General features: G+C 48.9%; 1 protein-coding gene across 2 annotated transcripts in view; it reads right to left on the bottom strand.

Annotated features, from left to right (window-relative positions):
- Window positions 1-15532, bottom strand: part of ETV6 (ETS variant transcription factor 6) — a 251975-nt gene that overhangs the window by 236165 nt on the left and 278 nt on the right. The gene's annotated exons all lie outside the window — the stretch shown is intronic.

Here is a 15532-nt window from a genome sequence, read left to right on the forward strand (position 1 = left end):
CACACAATCTCCTAAGAGCCTCCTCTTGAAGTGAGGGGCCCTGAGTTGCCCGCCGTAAACAGAAACGGTGAGGCCATCAGACGGTCCCTAAGACTCGGCTTTGAGTTGTTTTTCTAGTCCTGTGGCACATACTCAGTTGTTCTCTCTGGATTAGGCCCCCAGGGCAACATGCTGGGAGTAAAATAAGAGCTCAGAGGAGATGAGCATCTCAGATAAGTGGAGACGGAACAGAACACGGGATCAGGGATCAGGAGAAGAAAGCTGAAGAGTTGACCCAAGTACAGGGTCAGATTCCTCCCCTGACTTGGCAAGGCAAACACCGACTTCACAGAAGGCTCAGGAAGCCATGCTGCTCTTTCGAGCTCTCTCTGCCAACTAGCCAGGGGAGGGATGAGGTGAGGGGATGACAGGCAGGCAGGCACCCCCCGCCCTCCCCTCCCCCGGAGTGGTGATCAGCCGCTGGTTCCCAGAGGATCATGGCCAACAATGTCAAGACTCCACATGGAGGCGACACACAGCCATCAGCCCTCTCTCCCAGACCCAGGGGCATCCCGGGCCAAGCCAAGAATGAGGGCAGATCAGTGTGTAAGTTTATTCATTTGGGGCTGTCCATGCTTCTCCCTTCACATCTGGCCTCGAGGTTCTTGAGCCTTTTCTCCAGCTATCTGTGCTCCTCTCTAGAAGGTGGGCGATCAAGAGGGAAAGAGTGAGTGGACCCCATGGGTGGGTCTGTCCAGTGCCGAAGTCTCTTGGGAGCACCCCAGGTATGGGGACCGGCAGTGCAGACAGCCTTGTCACGTGGCCCAGCACTGCAATGAAAGCAAGCGCTCTTTCTCCCTTCCTCTACCTTTAAGGGGTAGTTGCTCAGGATTTCAACTGTGCAAGGTGCTTCTCTCACCACTCATGTATCACTGAGCCCGTAACAGAAGCTTAATAAATACTTGTTGATTGAAAACATTCTATTCGCCTAACACACATTGGACTTTCTCCGTGCCAAGCACTGTGCTGGACACTGGAAACATAAAAAACGAATCCCTCAGACTCCTGCTCCCCGTGGGCTCTTGCTGAATTTACAGGATGACAAACCAACGATAACAGGGCCATTGCCAACAGCAGGCATGTTCAATGAGCTGAAGGGCGCTGTGCCGATCAGCAGCAGAGAAGGCTTCGGAAATGGGCTTTAGGTGACAAGCTGGCTACCAGGCGGAAAAAGGGTGAGGGGAAGATTCCAGGCGTTAAGCTCATTATGTGGTTTGGGAGCCGAGCAGGTCTTGGTGGGAAGCTAATACGGAGGGGGAGGTGGGAGAAGGATTCTAGACAGGTAGAGTGCCCCGGGGCCGTGCGTGATGGAGGGCTGGGTTTCATCTGAACTGCGGTGTCTGTTGAAAAGGAACTGACGGGATCAAATCAGCGCGGGTTGGGCTGGAAAGCGCAGGGCGTGGAGGCAGGAAGGTAGGATGGCCAGCAACCAGAGCATCTGGGGCCAGAGAGAAGACGGTGGCCGTGGGGATGGAGAAGAACAAGCCCTGGTGAGAGGGATGAGGTGTACAGCAGGACACCAGCTTGCCTTGCAGGCCTGAGAAGACAGAACATCAGCCCTCCAGAAGCTGGGGTCCAGCAGCCTTAAGAAGCAACAGTGGATGAATTGAATCTGTTTGTGTGCCAGGGACCAGAGACGGGTCGTCGCTCACGCCCCTTTGTCCTGGACGGTGTTTGTGGCAGCACTGGCTTTACGTTGGCCTTTGAAGAATGACAGAGCGGGGACTTGGCAGAATGGTTCACTGACTATTCTCCTTTTGGCTGTTCTCCGCAGGGATGCGTACCCTGAACGGTTTTATTTAGCTCCGTCTTTGTGGTATAAGATCTCAGACGGATTCTTTGAGCCGACACCTCCACCAAGGAAAGCTACCACCTTCCCTCACATTAATCCTGCACACCGACAGCTCCTGGCGGTCTCTAACCTACGCGGGGCGCAGATAAATAAATAAAAACTAGAATAACGGGGCTCTGCCAGCCTAGCAAACCGATCCAGCCTGAGGATTATAAGGGACACCTGTTTTTTTTTTTAACGCAGCAGCTGTGAACACAGTGGAAGCATGGCATCCTAGTAACAAGGAAGAGTTCTCATTAAAATCCGATAGTAGCAGAAACTGGCATGGACCAATGTTCAGCTAGGACACCTGACCGCAAGAAGTTCAACTCACATTAGATACCTAATAGGCACACTGCTTTGCTGAACTGGGAAACCTGAATGCTACTTTGCTGATGGGGAGGTGATTGACCCATCCATCGGAGCCTTCCCAATCCTGAAAGCAGCTATTACATACATAGGGTATTTTCATAAACAAACTGAAGCTTTCTGAAGTTTGGCTGACCAAACACCTCTTCACTTAAGCCAGCTTAAAAAACAAATCAGAACACAGCCCAACGTAGAACGTGGACACTCACAGAGGAGGAAAGAAACAACATTTAAAATGTTCTCTTCAGCTCATTCACCATGGAAGACACACACACACACACACACACACACACACACACACACACAATCTACCAATGCATAAACACCACAGGCAAACTATTTCGAAGCTCTAATATGTACACATTACCTTTTCAGACCAGACCAGGGAGATGCTCCTAGAAACAGCTTGTTAACAGCCCCTCACATTGCTGTTTAACAATCCGTTTATAGCCCATCAGAAAGCCAACCCTCCGAGGAGATATATTTTACATCTATGTGTAAGGTTTTCTTGCCACAAGGCTGGGTTGTGTGCAATCTTTCACTCTATAAGCCAGAAAACAGATTATACCATAATTTCTGTGACTTGTGATCCTGTGAGCATGTACGCAGAGTCACAGGAACAAACGCTTAGAATAAAAGCAGAATGAATGCCCAAGGAAGCACAAGCCATACCGCATAGTCATGACTAGAACTAAAAATAGCATCCAAAGGCATGGTGTCTGCGACCCTCTCACGTTCTCCTTAGAACGTGCTCATTCTAACCTCCAGTGTGCGTTCCTAAGCACGGGCCTTCGGTAATTTTACCTAGAATCTCTCCCTGACCCAAAGAAGCCACCTTCTAGGCTGGAGCGTAGAGCCGTCTTTAAATGCACTCCAATTATAATGCTGTAAAAGCACATAAATGCAAACAAAGCATGAACTCACAAACTCGCGAGTTTTCCTCCAAAGCCTGACATCTGTGTGCTGGGGACACGGGGACCAGCTGAGAGACTGCCTTTCTGGCAACTGGTCCACCAGAAACTCAGAGATGCCCAGCATGGCCAGCGGCCCAATAGGCAGCCGGCTGGACTAACACTCGCCTCACCCCGAGCGGGGAAGTGCACGGCCGGAACTTCCCCAAAGTGGCATGATCTTGTCAACACGGGCCCCACTCGGAGTCCCAAAAGGTCCTAATACAAGACCCCAAGGAGAATCACAGACACCGACCCGGGGGGCCAGGCCCGTGAGGGGAATTCTTCCAGTGATCCACCTGGCGCCGAGCCCGGCAGTCCAGAAACAGGAGCCCTAGGCTCTGCGGGCCATCCTCAAATGGACCCAAATAAGAAAGTGGATGTGTTGTGAACTTACTCTCACCTGTAACCCAGACAAAACCGAAGCAAGAGGCGAGAGGGAGAGGGCCGTCTCCTGGTCCACTCACACCTCCTCCTCCATGGTGAACCTTCAAATACCACAACTGAAATGGAAATGTACACCGAAACATCTTTCCCTTAAATCAGACTGCTCGACACGAGAGCTAACCACAAAAGCACACACAGGCATTTCCCCCTAGTTTACGGAAGCTCCCTTTGGCCATTTCACCAAATTTTTAAGACAGAAGAATTCTCAGAAGGGCCAGCTCGAAGTTAGTGATGATGCCCTTGGGCCCACCTCGTCCCTCTCCGCAGGAAGGACAAGGCCTTGTTTTCTCCTTGCAGTTTTAAGCTTCTTTTCCCTCTGAGGTTTCCTCCCACAGATCCCCCCTTGCACTCAAAAGACGATCACTAAAATATCCTGCCGTGGGTATCAGGGCCCCCCGGTTCACCGCATACGGTAGGCAGCGCAGAAGAGCCCAAATACCCGAAAGGGTGGGAGGAAGTAAGACGGATATTCTGATAGGTCCCCACATGAGATGTAACTGAACACCCGGGTCCCTTTGCCCATCTCCCCGCCTACCTCGCTGACACGCCTACAGCACGCTGACAAAGATGATAAGATCATCACTCTGGCCTTCCCGTGCCCTCTAGCATCCCCCACTGGATTCCGCTGTGTTCAAAAGCTGCATCTGACCCAAAGGGGGCTTCTCTCTGCAGAGAAATGGACCCTTGCCACCCAACTCATAGTCAAAGGCACAGAGCCGCAGAGACACAAAAGAGTATAATGCAAAATTCAGAAAGTGTGCTTCCGTGTCTCTGGTTTTCTGAGGGTAAAGACTATTTATATATANTATATATATACACACATATATGTATAATTTTTAAATGTTTACTTTTTTTTGAGAGAGCGAGCAAGCGACCAACCAGGAGAGGGGCAGAGAGACGGACAGAAGATCTTAAGTGGGCTTTATGCACCGTCGGCGCAGAGCCTGAGGTGGGGCTCAAACTCACAGTGAGATCCTGACCTGAGCCAAAGTTGGACGCTTAACCGACTGAGCCACCCAGGTTGCCCCTTGGAGGGTAAAGACTCTTACCTTTCTGGCTCATACGGTCTCTCCTTCCACCTCGTCCTAAAGTATTTGAGTCGGCAGACTAAGGGAAGGACGAAATGGCACAAAGTCAAAGAAGGGGCTGGCAGCTTTCCAGGGGACCTGGGATGTAGTCAGCCACATCAGGTCATTCAGGCCACCCGGTCAGGGGGAAGAGGACACTCCTAGACTGGGGATCTACGTTACTTTATGTTACTCATATTTCAGTCCCAAATGAAGCTCTCCTGCCTCCTTCACCTCACTTCGAACACAGACCACATCAAAAGGTACCCAGGGAGAGGGACACCTGACGAGCTGTCCCCACCCATCACTGGCCATTACTGTCAAGACCCGCAAGTAAGGAGAGCCCCGGGTCTCAGCAGCGCAAGGTACCAGTCAAGGGACCTCGTGACACGGCTTCTGAAGACCTCCCAGACACAGCGGCTACAAAGTGCACCAGGGACCCAATCCTTCGGATGTCCCATCTCCCCAAACCGGGCACACCAACCGTGGGGCAGGAAGCTGGGAGCAGGCACACGAACAGGCGCAAAGGAAAGAGAACTCGCTTCTGTCCCTTTGGGGACCCCCGCCTGCGATCACACATCTAGACGTGGCAAGACACAACTGGGCCCTATGGTGAGTCAGAAGACTCTCTTGTGGTTCTCCTCCGGCAGAACGGATTCGATGGTCAAGGGCAGTGTGGGAAAGACCAACGGTCTTGAGGCGACAGTGAATAACGGAGCAACGAAGACGGAGGGAAGCCCCTTTCCCTTGGCTGAGCTCCTCAGAGCAATCCAGAAAAGAGCTCAGCTTTCTACCAAGTCTCTGTGACATCTCCTCTTGGCCACCCGGTGCGTATATATTGATCTGAGTATTCATTAGTAGGCTTTGGACGACACCAACCCTAAATTGTCTCTTGACCTGGGTCCTTCACCAGGGAGCCCGGCGCTGCTCTGGCCACACCCACAGCCGGGCGGGCAGATCTGAGCCCCCTCCTTTCCTTCCCATCGCCCAGCTCTGCCACCAGGGCTGCACCCGGACCCACACTTTCACTAGGGAACAAGGAAAGGTGCTAGGGAAAAGGGCAACTTCAGAGACAGCCAGACTGTTCTTTGGGGCTTGATTTTTTTTTTTTTTTTTTTAAATTACCAGCCTGATTTCTATCTGCAACTCCTTTCTTCCAGGAAATAGTTTAGAGTCAGCATCTCATCTCTGGTTACGGCTTCCTCACATACAGGGGATGTCAGTGGAGCAGGGGTTACTTACTGCCTGTTACGCAGATAAGTCTTCGGAAAGATAAAGTTACACGGGCCGTCATAGCCCACCGGGGAGGGGACACGGTGGCTGAGAAGAACATCGCCAACGTTCACTGGTGTTTTCCAAGGAAGAGTGCAGAGGAACAGTTTCTTTCCAAACCTATGCTCTTTCTCCAACAGTCCGCAAGCACCCACACCCGCCGCGTGGGGTCAGCGGAAGAGGAGCTAACATCCTCCCCGCAGTGCCTCGGAAAGAATCCTTCTCCAGCCTATATTTCATCTTCTCATTTAGCGTGGACTTACAGACGAGAAGCCAGGAATGCATTTCAAGTCCACGGCAGAGAGAATAAAGCTGCTGAAAACAGACCCTTCGGTCCCTTAACGTCTAAAAACAAAGGCTCCCTCATGCCCCAAAGTAACAAATTTGGCTTTCTCGAGCTCTTCTGTATAAACTTCCCCCAAGAGCCACAGACTCCCGGCTCTCGGAGCTGGAAATTCACCACCCCGCAGCAAACAGTGTCTGCTCTGTGGTCAGACAGTGGGACCGCCTGTTCAACAAAAGCGGACGAGAGAACCGATGCCCTCGTTCAAGTCTCGCCCCGGCCGCAAATAATAAGCAACTGTGTGAACAAGCAGATCCGTGAATAGGTTCAAATACTTGAGTGCTGAGTAATAATGCTAGTTAGAGTCACTGTACAGTACTTCCAGGCTTAGGGTTTTGTTGTTTGTGGGGTTTTTTTCCCTTTTCTTTTTATCTTTGAAACTTATTCAGAATCGTACTAGCCCCTCAGAACTTTACTGGAAGATGCAAAAGGCCTTGGTTATTATCATGTCATTGAGGCCAGCTCGTCTCTCCTGTTGTCAAGGCTTGCATTCAATTGAAGTTACAAACTGTGAGCTTTGATCAGCCGGGACGGAGTGACCCCGGCCCCATAAGAAACTCAGTGGGACAGTGGCAAGGAGGCTTGCTGGGAGGCGGCCAACTTGGGAGGTCTAGGTTTTTGGTTGGGGGGCGGTGGTTACCTGCCATCCACGTGAGCTTCAGCAAACCGTCAATATCTCTGGCCACCGCACCAGCTGTATAACGTAAGCACAGGACTAGGAAATCTCTAGTTCCTTCTAGATCTAGCTATTGCGGAGGAGACACAGAGGGGGAGAAGAAGTGCCTTTTTTCTCTCTTTAACAGAGTAAGTCGCCGCATTATGAAACTGACATATCCCAAGGGGTAGGCATGTTTATTATCACTTCAGATGAGTTAACAGGTTGAACATGAAGATCAGTACATTCAAGTTCAAGAACCAGGAGTCACACTCACGTCGGTCTACTCCCGGGTCTGTGTTCTGGCCCTGGAAGGGCTCGGCAGTAAGGCAAGGACTGGTCCCCTCTTCCCAGCAACTTACAATCCTCTTAAGGGAAATCGCTGCTACAGATAAGAACCAAAGAACACCAGACAGACTGAAATGCGAATCAAAATCTGAAGCAGAGGTGACTGGAACTACATTGTGGAGACACTTACATTACTGAGCACACTCACCCACAGCGCCCATGCCAGTGGGGCGATGCGTCCTTTTCAGGTCATTCAGGAAATGAGATCGTTTTCCGTCCGTCTGCCTCCCACACACAAAGGGAAAATACCCCCAAGGGGTACACAGGGCTGGAGAGCGTACAGATTTATTGGATAGCTCCTTCCTGTCTTCACTGGGGACTAACATATTTTTCAGAAGTCATTCATCCAGATAACTGAAGCATAGCCTTTTAAAACTTCACATTATTTTTATGCCAAACATTTTTGTTGGATAGCTTTCCAAAATGCATTACATTTTCTCACTTCCTAAATCTCATAACTTAAAGCTTGTCTTTAACTTGGAAGTCATAATTACGATCATTAATATCATCAGTCATTGTGTGGTGCCGTGCAAATGGGTTTAACTCTATAGAGAAGTCCTCACGAGGGAGCTACGCTTTCTGAATTCTTGTCTGTTCTGGAGCACTTTTCCTCAGCCTGTGTTAGAGGGACGTAGCCCGAGGACAGAACACCTGATTCTGACTCCGGCTTAGCCGCAATGCATGATGATGAGATCTCTGGCATGCTATTTAAATGCCAAAGGACTCGGGGGCGCCTGGGTGGCTCAGTCAGCTAAGTGTCCAGCTTCGGCTCAGGTCATGATCTCACAGTCCGTGGGTTCAAGCCTTGTGTCGGGCTCCGGGCTGACAGCTTGGAGCCTGGAGCCTGCTTTGGATTCTGTGTCGCTCTCTCTCTGTCCCTCCTCCACTTGTGCTCTGTCTCAATAAAAACATTACTAAATAAATAAATAAATGCCAAAGGACTCAGTTTCCTCATCTGTTTCATTCCCATTTATTACCTCCACACACCCCTCTCTGCTTCCTTCCTCATATCTGCTCTGTAGACAGGCTTCATGAGAGCCGTTCGAGTCCAAAATGTTGTGAAGTCAGATGGCCAAAATCCTCTCTCCGCTCAAGTTAAATACACCAGGCCAGTGTGGTCAGGCTATCAGGAAAAGAGGGAGGAGAAAAAAAGATGATTCCTTTGGTGGGAGGTGATCATCAGGGAATACCTGAAAAGGTCTCCAGCACATTCCTAGAAGTCACACACAGTACTGAGGATGCAGATGAGGCATGGGGTTAAAGAAAAACTTTACTTTGATGGATGGTGTAAAAAGTTGCAAGGGAGGAAAACCCAAAAAAAAACACTGTGGAAGGAAGAGACTGGCCAGAGAGTGACACGGACAAAGGCATCCAACCCAGAGGCTGCACAGGATGAGAGGGCACCGTGCAGCCTGTCGCCCACATAAGGCGAAAGGAGGTGCCAGGGGAAAGACGAGAAAGGCAGAGAGAGAACAGAAAGGTTTCTGACGACATGAAGGGCCCACAATGAAACCTGTCGAAAGCCAAAATATCACTAGAGAATACCAGAGATTGGAATCAGAATGGAAGAGCTGGACATCGATTTGAAGGCAGTTTGCACAGTGTAGCCATCTGGCTCTCCTCACTGTGAGAGGAACGGTGAGGAGTGATCCCCCTTCAGGCGAACCCAAAATGGGAAGGAGAGCGGGGGCCTCACAAACGTCTCAGCCTCCCCATTCCTGCCCCCTCATCCCAGCTCATGTGAAGCTCCACCATCACCTGCCACTCACAATTCCCTACTTTTTGTCATAAAGATGGCCACTCCTGAGAATGGTCACGGAAAATGCTTTAGAACTGTAGGCCCTAGGGGCGCCTGGGTGGCTCAGTCAGTTAAGCATCCAACTTCGGCTCAGGTCATGACCTCATAGTTTGTGGGTTCAAGCCCCGCATCGGGCTCTGTGCTGACAGCTCAGAGCCTGGAGCCTGTTTCAGAGTCTGTGTCTCCCTCTGTCTGACCCTCCCCTGCTCACACTGTCTCTGTCTCTGTCTGTCTCTCTCTCTCTCTCTCAGAAATAAAAAAAAAAAAAATTTTTTTTTTAAATAACAAGAACTGTAGGCCCTAGCTTTACCACACGTGGCAGGTGAGCTCTTGGGCCAGTACATGGCTGAAACACTCTGGAATTCAGAATCCTCCAGAATCTCTCTCCTCAAGAGAGCTCTGAAGAGTAAGCAGAATAGTGTAGATAAAACACTTAGCACACCGAGCAGCAGGCAGGGGTATTCCATATACGATGTTGGTGGTGGGGATGAAGGAGGAGAAAGAGGAAGAAGGGGAGAAAATGTAGGTGCAATGACCCCTTTAATTACAGAACTGGGAAAGCTCCAAAACGCGAGGATTCTACAGTTTGCCCTAAGCACAGTCCACACTTAGCTGACTGGGGCTACTGCCTTCCTCAATCAACATCCCCATCATCCTCCCACAGTCTGAAAATTCCAGATCATTTAGACAAAGACCAGACAAACTGTACATTTTCACTATCTAAGAAGAAAGGCTGATGGGGCAAATACATTTGTGGTACTACTTCAAACCTGAAAGAACAGTTTCAAGCGCACATAGCACTCATTTCTAACCAACAGATGATGTGCTACACGTGTCATTTTTGCCTATTCGCTGGGGCTCATCCCCAGACGCCCCAGTGAACTTTCTCCGTCTGGTTCCTGTACGTTCAAAACTAAATAAAAATGTGTTTTCTGTTGAATGGGCTATAATTCTAACTTCTTGCTAATTCAGCCTAGTCTTCCACTCCCCAAATACGAGGTTTGGCAGGGATCTGTCTTTAAGCGGGGCCCCTTTTGGCCTGGGAACCCTGAGTACACTCACACTCATTCTCTTCAGCAAATACTCACAGATCGGTTTCTTACACACATCTAACAACAAATACGCAGGGCTGGACTCTGCCTGAAAACAAATGCCAGCGCTTTTTCTAAGGTCACATTCATGGAGAAAAATATGCCCATTGTACACCATGCACCCTAGGGGGCTTCATTCAACACGGAGCTACTCAGCTGGGCGAACCACACCAAAGGGCAACTTTTAAAAACTGGTAATAAGGGGCGCCTGGGTGGCTCGGTCAGTTAAGCATCCGACTTCAGCTCGGGTCACGATCTCACCGTCTGTGAGTTCCAGCCCCACGTCAGGCTCTGCGCTGACAGCTCAGAGCCTGGAGCCTGCTTCAGATTCTCTCTCTCTCTCTCTCTCTCTCTCTCTCTCTCTCTCTCTCTTGCGTGCGCGTGCGCGCGCTCAAAAATAAAATTTAAAAAAAAAATTAAAAAAAATTTTTAATGATAAAAAAATAAAAATTGGTAATAAAATGAAACGGCTCTTCCCGTTCCTCCCAATAACCCCGTGCCTCCTTGCCCCTTTACCTTCCTCGGTGTGAGTACATGCAGGCTCAACTCAGATTTCCAGAATATCTTTTAGTTCTCTGGTAGCCACACTGGGGCAACTTCTTCCTTTGACTGACCTGTGTGAAGGAAGGAAGCTACTTTTCTAGAACCAGCCGCCATGTTTGAGCTGATGCTGTGTGAAACAGGAAGCTGACTACACCTACCCTGAGGTAGAAGTGTGGCCACCCTTGGATAAAAGAGCCCATGGTCCACTCAAGGTTTCCTCAGAAACGGGCGCTTTTAATAACAGGCCCATTTCCCTCAGCCCAACACGGAAGCACCCGACTTCTCACACGCTGTAAAAAAAAGTGTTGCTGCATCCCACCCATCCCATCTTTGGGCATACATCCAAGGGGCTTAAAGCAGGATCTCTCCAAGAGATAACTGCACATCTAAGTTCACTACAGCGTGATTCACAATGGCCACGAGACAAAAGGAGCCAACATCTCCGTCAACAGATGAGCGGGTAACGCAGACGGGGCACACACAATAAATGGAATATTACGCAGCCTTGTAACAAGAAGGAAATCCCATGGCACGCTATGGTACGACACGGGGGAACCTCAAAGATGTTATGATGAGCAAAGTAACAATAATATAGGATTCCACTTCCATAAAGGACTCAAGTAGTCGAAAGCATAGAAACAGAAAACAGGAAGGTGATTACCAAGGGCTGGGAGGAGGGGAGAGGGCACAGTGTTTGCTTAGTGCTTAGTGGGTACAGAACTTCCGAGTCGCAAGATGAAAAAGTTCTAGAGATCTGAATATACTTATCACTACTGAACTGGATGCTTAAAAATGGGTAAGACAGTAGGTGGAATGTTGTGTGTTTCTTACAATTTAAAAAAAAAAATCGGTGCTGCAAATAGTGGTGCAAATACAGGTCTACCAAGCCCCTCTTCCCTGATCCCCTACTCCTACTACTTCCTCTTCTCACATCTAACAATATACCCTCTGGGCCCAAGGCTCCCCCTACACACATCTCCCTTGGCACATACCTCCGTGCTCTCATACCAGCTGGCTTGGGATTAAAATGGACCAAGTTAGGAAGTGCCAGAGAGAGTGCAGCCTATTGTATCGAGTTTCCTTGACCTTTTATAGGGATGCACCATGAACCCAGCAAATGCAGTGCCAGGCCCTGAGAACACGGCCTGCGCTGCTCTAAACCTGGCTCGGTCACCAATGAGCTGAAGCAGGCCACTGAATTCTCTGGATCCCCTCCCTATAAAAATAGGAGGCTGGCCCAGGTGGTCTCTAACGTCTCCCAGCTCTGAAATCCTGAAAGTTCCCTGATTCAATTGTCCAAGAAGCTGCGGAAGACTTAGAAGCCTGCTAACCTGAGCCTAACGTGATTCTAAAGTAATTCTTCAGGCCCTTTTATTATCTATTACTCAATTCCTTTGTCTGTTTCGACACAAAAGGTGTTTTTTCTTTAATTCTATCACAATAATAAAAATTGTATGATTATACCAAAATTATCCTGATAATCGTTTTTGGACAGATACCCAGAGAGTGTTCTAGGCCTCCCTGAGACAGCAGTGTGACTCTGTTACATACGGGACACAAGCTAATGGACGCAGGTGTTAAGTGAGCCTTTGGTACACAGGGGCAGACAGTGGAAAGGGCACTGATCTCCTTCCATGCTTCACTTCAAATCAGCAAACATTAGCGGAAAACATTTCTATGCCAGGTGCCAAGCTAGGTAGCAAGATACAAAGATAGTTATCGCTAAACCCAAGGAGCTCAGAGTCCAGTGGAGAAACCTGGACTCACTCACTCTCCATCCATCCATCCATCCATCCATCCACCTATCCATCCATCCCAGTTAGTAATANAAAAAGATATCTTTCTGCCAAGAAGCCAACCATACTGGAGAATAGAGACAAGCAGGGAAGGCAGTGAAAAGGGGAAGAGGAAGTCTGACCACTAGTTTTGGTAACCTGGGTGGCCCTCACGACTCAGACCCCTGCCAAGCCATGAAGGACTATGTCTGCTGGGTCATAACCACGTTCCACAGCAAGGGGCTGAACTCAACACTGAAGTTGTTAGGTCAGTCGAAGGTGAAGGCTGATGAGAGAAAAGGCAGCCTCTTCCTTCCTCCCGTGACCAGCACAGTCAGCCCCACAATCCTCTGGGAAAAAAAAAAAAGTTATTTGACTTTTTATATTGTTGGTTGCCCCTGTCCTAACATTTGAACAGTCCCAGTGATCAGGAAGGGAAGCACTGAAACTCCTGGATGACAGTGCCACTCCTTGCGTGGGCCAGCTCGGTGCAGAGAGACAGCAAGGGCTCCGTCAGTTTGGGTGACCTTGGGCTAGTCAACCTGTCTTCTCCTGTCCAACGTGCATCTGAGAGTCACTTCCCTAGGTGATGGAAAGATGCCTATAAAACCCAAAGGAAGCACCAAAGCGCTTCTGGGGCATCCACTGTCAACCACCGCCAAATATGTGATACAAACAAAGGTGTCACTGATGGACTCCAAAACTTTCGCCTTAGAAACTGCACCCAAATCGTACACCACTCTTTTCTAGTGGAACAGACACTGCTCAGAAGTAAACTAAGCCCTTCCTTCTGTGGCTGCCTCCGGTCAGGCTCCTCTGTGAGCCATCACACCAGCGGCAGAGGAATTTACTGCCTGCTAACCAGCTGCCTGTAAGGCACAGGAGCAAGGGAGGAAGGTTTCAGGAGAGGGCAGAGGAGTAAGGGAAATCTCTCCACACAGAGCCCGGCTGCCGTGTCACGTGTCTCCAATCCATCAGGTTCATCAGCTCATCCTTGAAAGCTTCTGACATTCCTTCTCTGCTCCACAGAAAAGTTGATTGTTTACTGGACTCCAGAAGCAATCCCGGGACTTGCTTGCGGGCTACCAGCAAACAACATTTTTTATCATGCAGTCACTGTACCCACCACCAGAACAGTTTCAGATGACCAGGAATAATCCCCTTGATCTGCAGCACTCAGTACTAGTACACAGCGAATTAACCAAACTCCTTGGGAAAAAAATACTCTTCACCTACGTGCACCAAAACATATACACAGAGTAAGGGAACAGTCATGTACTGGCTCCGAGAAGAAGCATTCAAATAGAAGTGATACTTCATTACTAGTGGAGAGCATTCAATCCATTTCAACTGATTTCAACCACACAGAAATACAAAGTTGTCAACGACACAGAAATACAAAGTCGCGAAAAGACACACAGAAAACAAACAAACAAAAAAACTGAGGGTAAGCATTAAGGGCATTAAGGGAAAGGAGGACACGCAAACTGTGGCTGCAATTTCTATGTCACACTTGAGACAGTATTTTGTCTGGGTTTGGGACCGGTTCTGCACGTCTCAGGCAGGAAAGGGGCTGCCGGACTCTTCCCACTGGAGGACAACGGACAAGACACCCGGTAGCGCACGCAAACACATATAAGCCCATCAGAACGGCAGGGGTATGTGGTCCCTTTAAAAGAGGTTATCAAGAAAAGTCACAGAAAGGAGAGCTTTTTGTTGCGTTCACTCGAATCGGACCACCCCAGAGTCGGCCCGGTTTTCCTGAGGCCAGAGTTACTGCCATGGAGCTAAATACAATTTACTGACTTGACACCTACTAAGTGACCTCTGGTTGTGTCGCGAAGTGTCCAAGTAGATAATCCATACCGTGCTCACTGTAGAATCTAATTCACACAGCAAAAGAAACTAGTTTTGAAGTATCAAAGTACCTTAAATCATTTACTGGGGCATCCCCTTCACCAATAGGCATACGGCTAACTCCAGGTATACAAACGCAGAAGCCCAAAAGTTTGCTGGGCACGTCTGGGAGGCAAAAACAAAGAGACCCAACCCACTCTTTAAGTTCACATTAGCCCCACATTAAAATCCATGAAAATCTCACCTGATAAGAAACACGAAAATCTGAGCATAATTGTGAAAACCTAGCAAGCAAATACAAGAAAATACTGTTTCCTTTCAGCAGATCCTAATGGAAAAGCCCTGTTAAAACAGGAAAGGTTTCTCTAATTCCCCACAGATGAGGAAAACAGGTTATTTGTTCATGGTTTCTGCAGTGTCCACTCAATGAGCACACATTAAATGGCCCAAGCCAAAAACAAACAAACTTCGGTGGCTTCAGCCTCTGGCAGACGCAGAAGGCTTTGCCCCCTGGGGACTGATGGAATCGTGAAATAAAGCGCACAATAAATGCAGCGATGGGAAAAAAAAATAATTGGGGGACGTGCACAAATCAGCTTGCCTCCTCACGGTGGCAAACTTTACAACTTTCTAGAAGCGACAAAGCACAGCACCGGCTCTATAGCTATCGATACACACACATGTATATATATATATATACTGGAACCCAAGCACCGTCTTTGCAAACGTCCAAGCCTCCGGCACTCACAACACTGCAGAACGCGACCAGAGAGCCGGGAGACTTCTAGTCTTTGATACCCTCCCTGCACTGTCAAACAGGGAAGGTCACTTTGCCTGGTCACTCAGATAACGCATCGCAGGAGTTTTCTACTTTGGGATTACTCAACTTTCCTATGCACCGGAGTACAAGGACCATTCGGCAACTTTAATCACCTTAGTTGAAAAAAGAAAGAACGAAATTCATTGTGCAAATGCCCAGGAGAAGCCGACNNCGACGGGGCTGGGGGCTGAAGAACTTTTTTTTTTTCCTGAGGAAACGACCTCTCTGGAACAAAAGTTACATTTCAGTCACATGTTGGCAGTAGGAGTAAGAGCAGGTTTGTTGTTGTTTTGTTTCTTTTTTTTACAAAAGCGCACTAATTACCGG

This window comes from Crocuta crocuta, unplaced genomic scaffold (genome assembly GCF_008692635.1).
Source record: "Crocuta crocuta isolate KB4526 unplaced genomic scaffold, BGI_CrCroc_1.0 scaffold262, whole genome shotgun sequence".
In the NCBI taxonomy this organism is placed as follows: domain Eukaryota; kingdom Metazoa; phylum Chordata; class Mammalia; order Carnivora; family Hyaenidae; genus Crocuta; species Crocuta crocuta.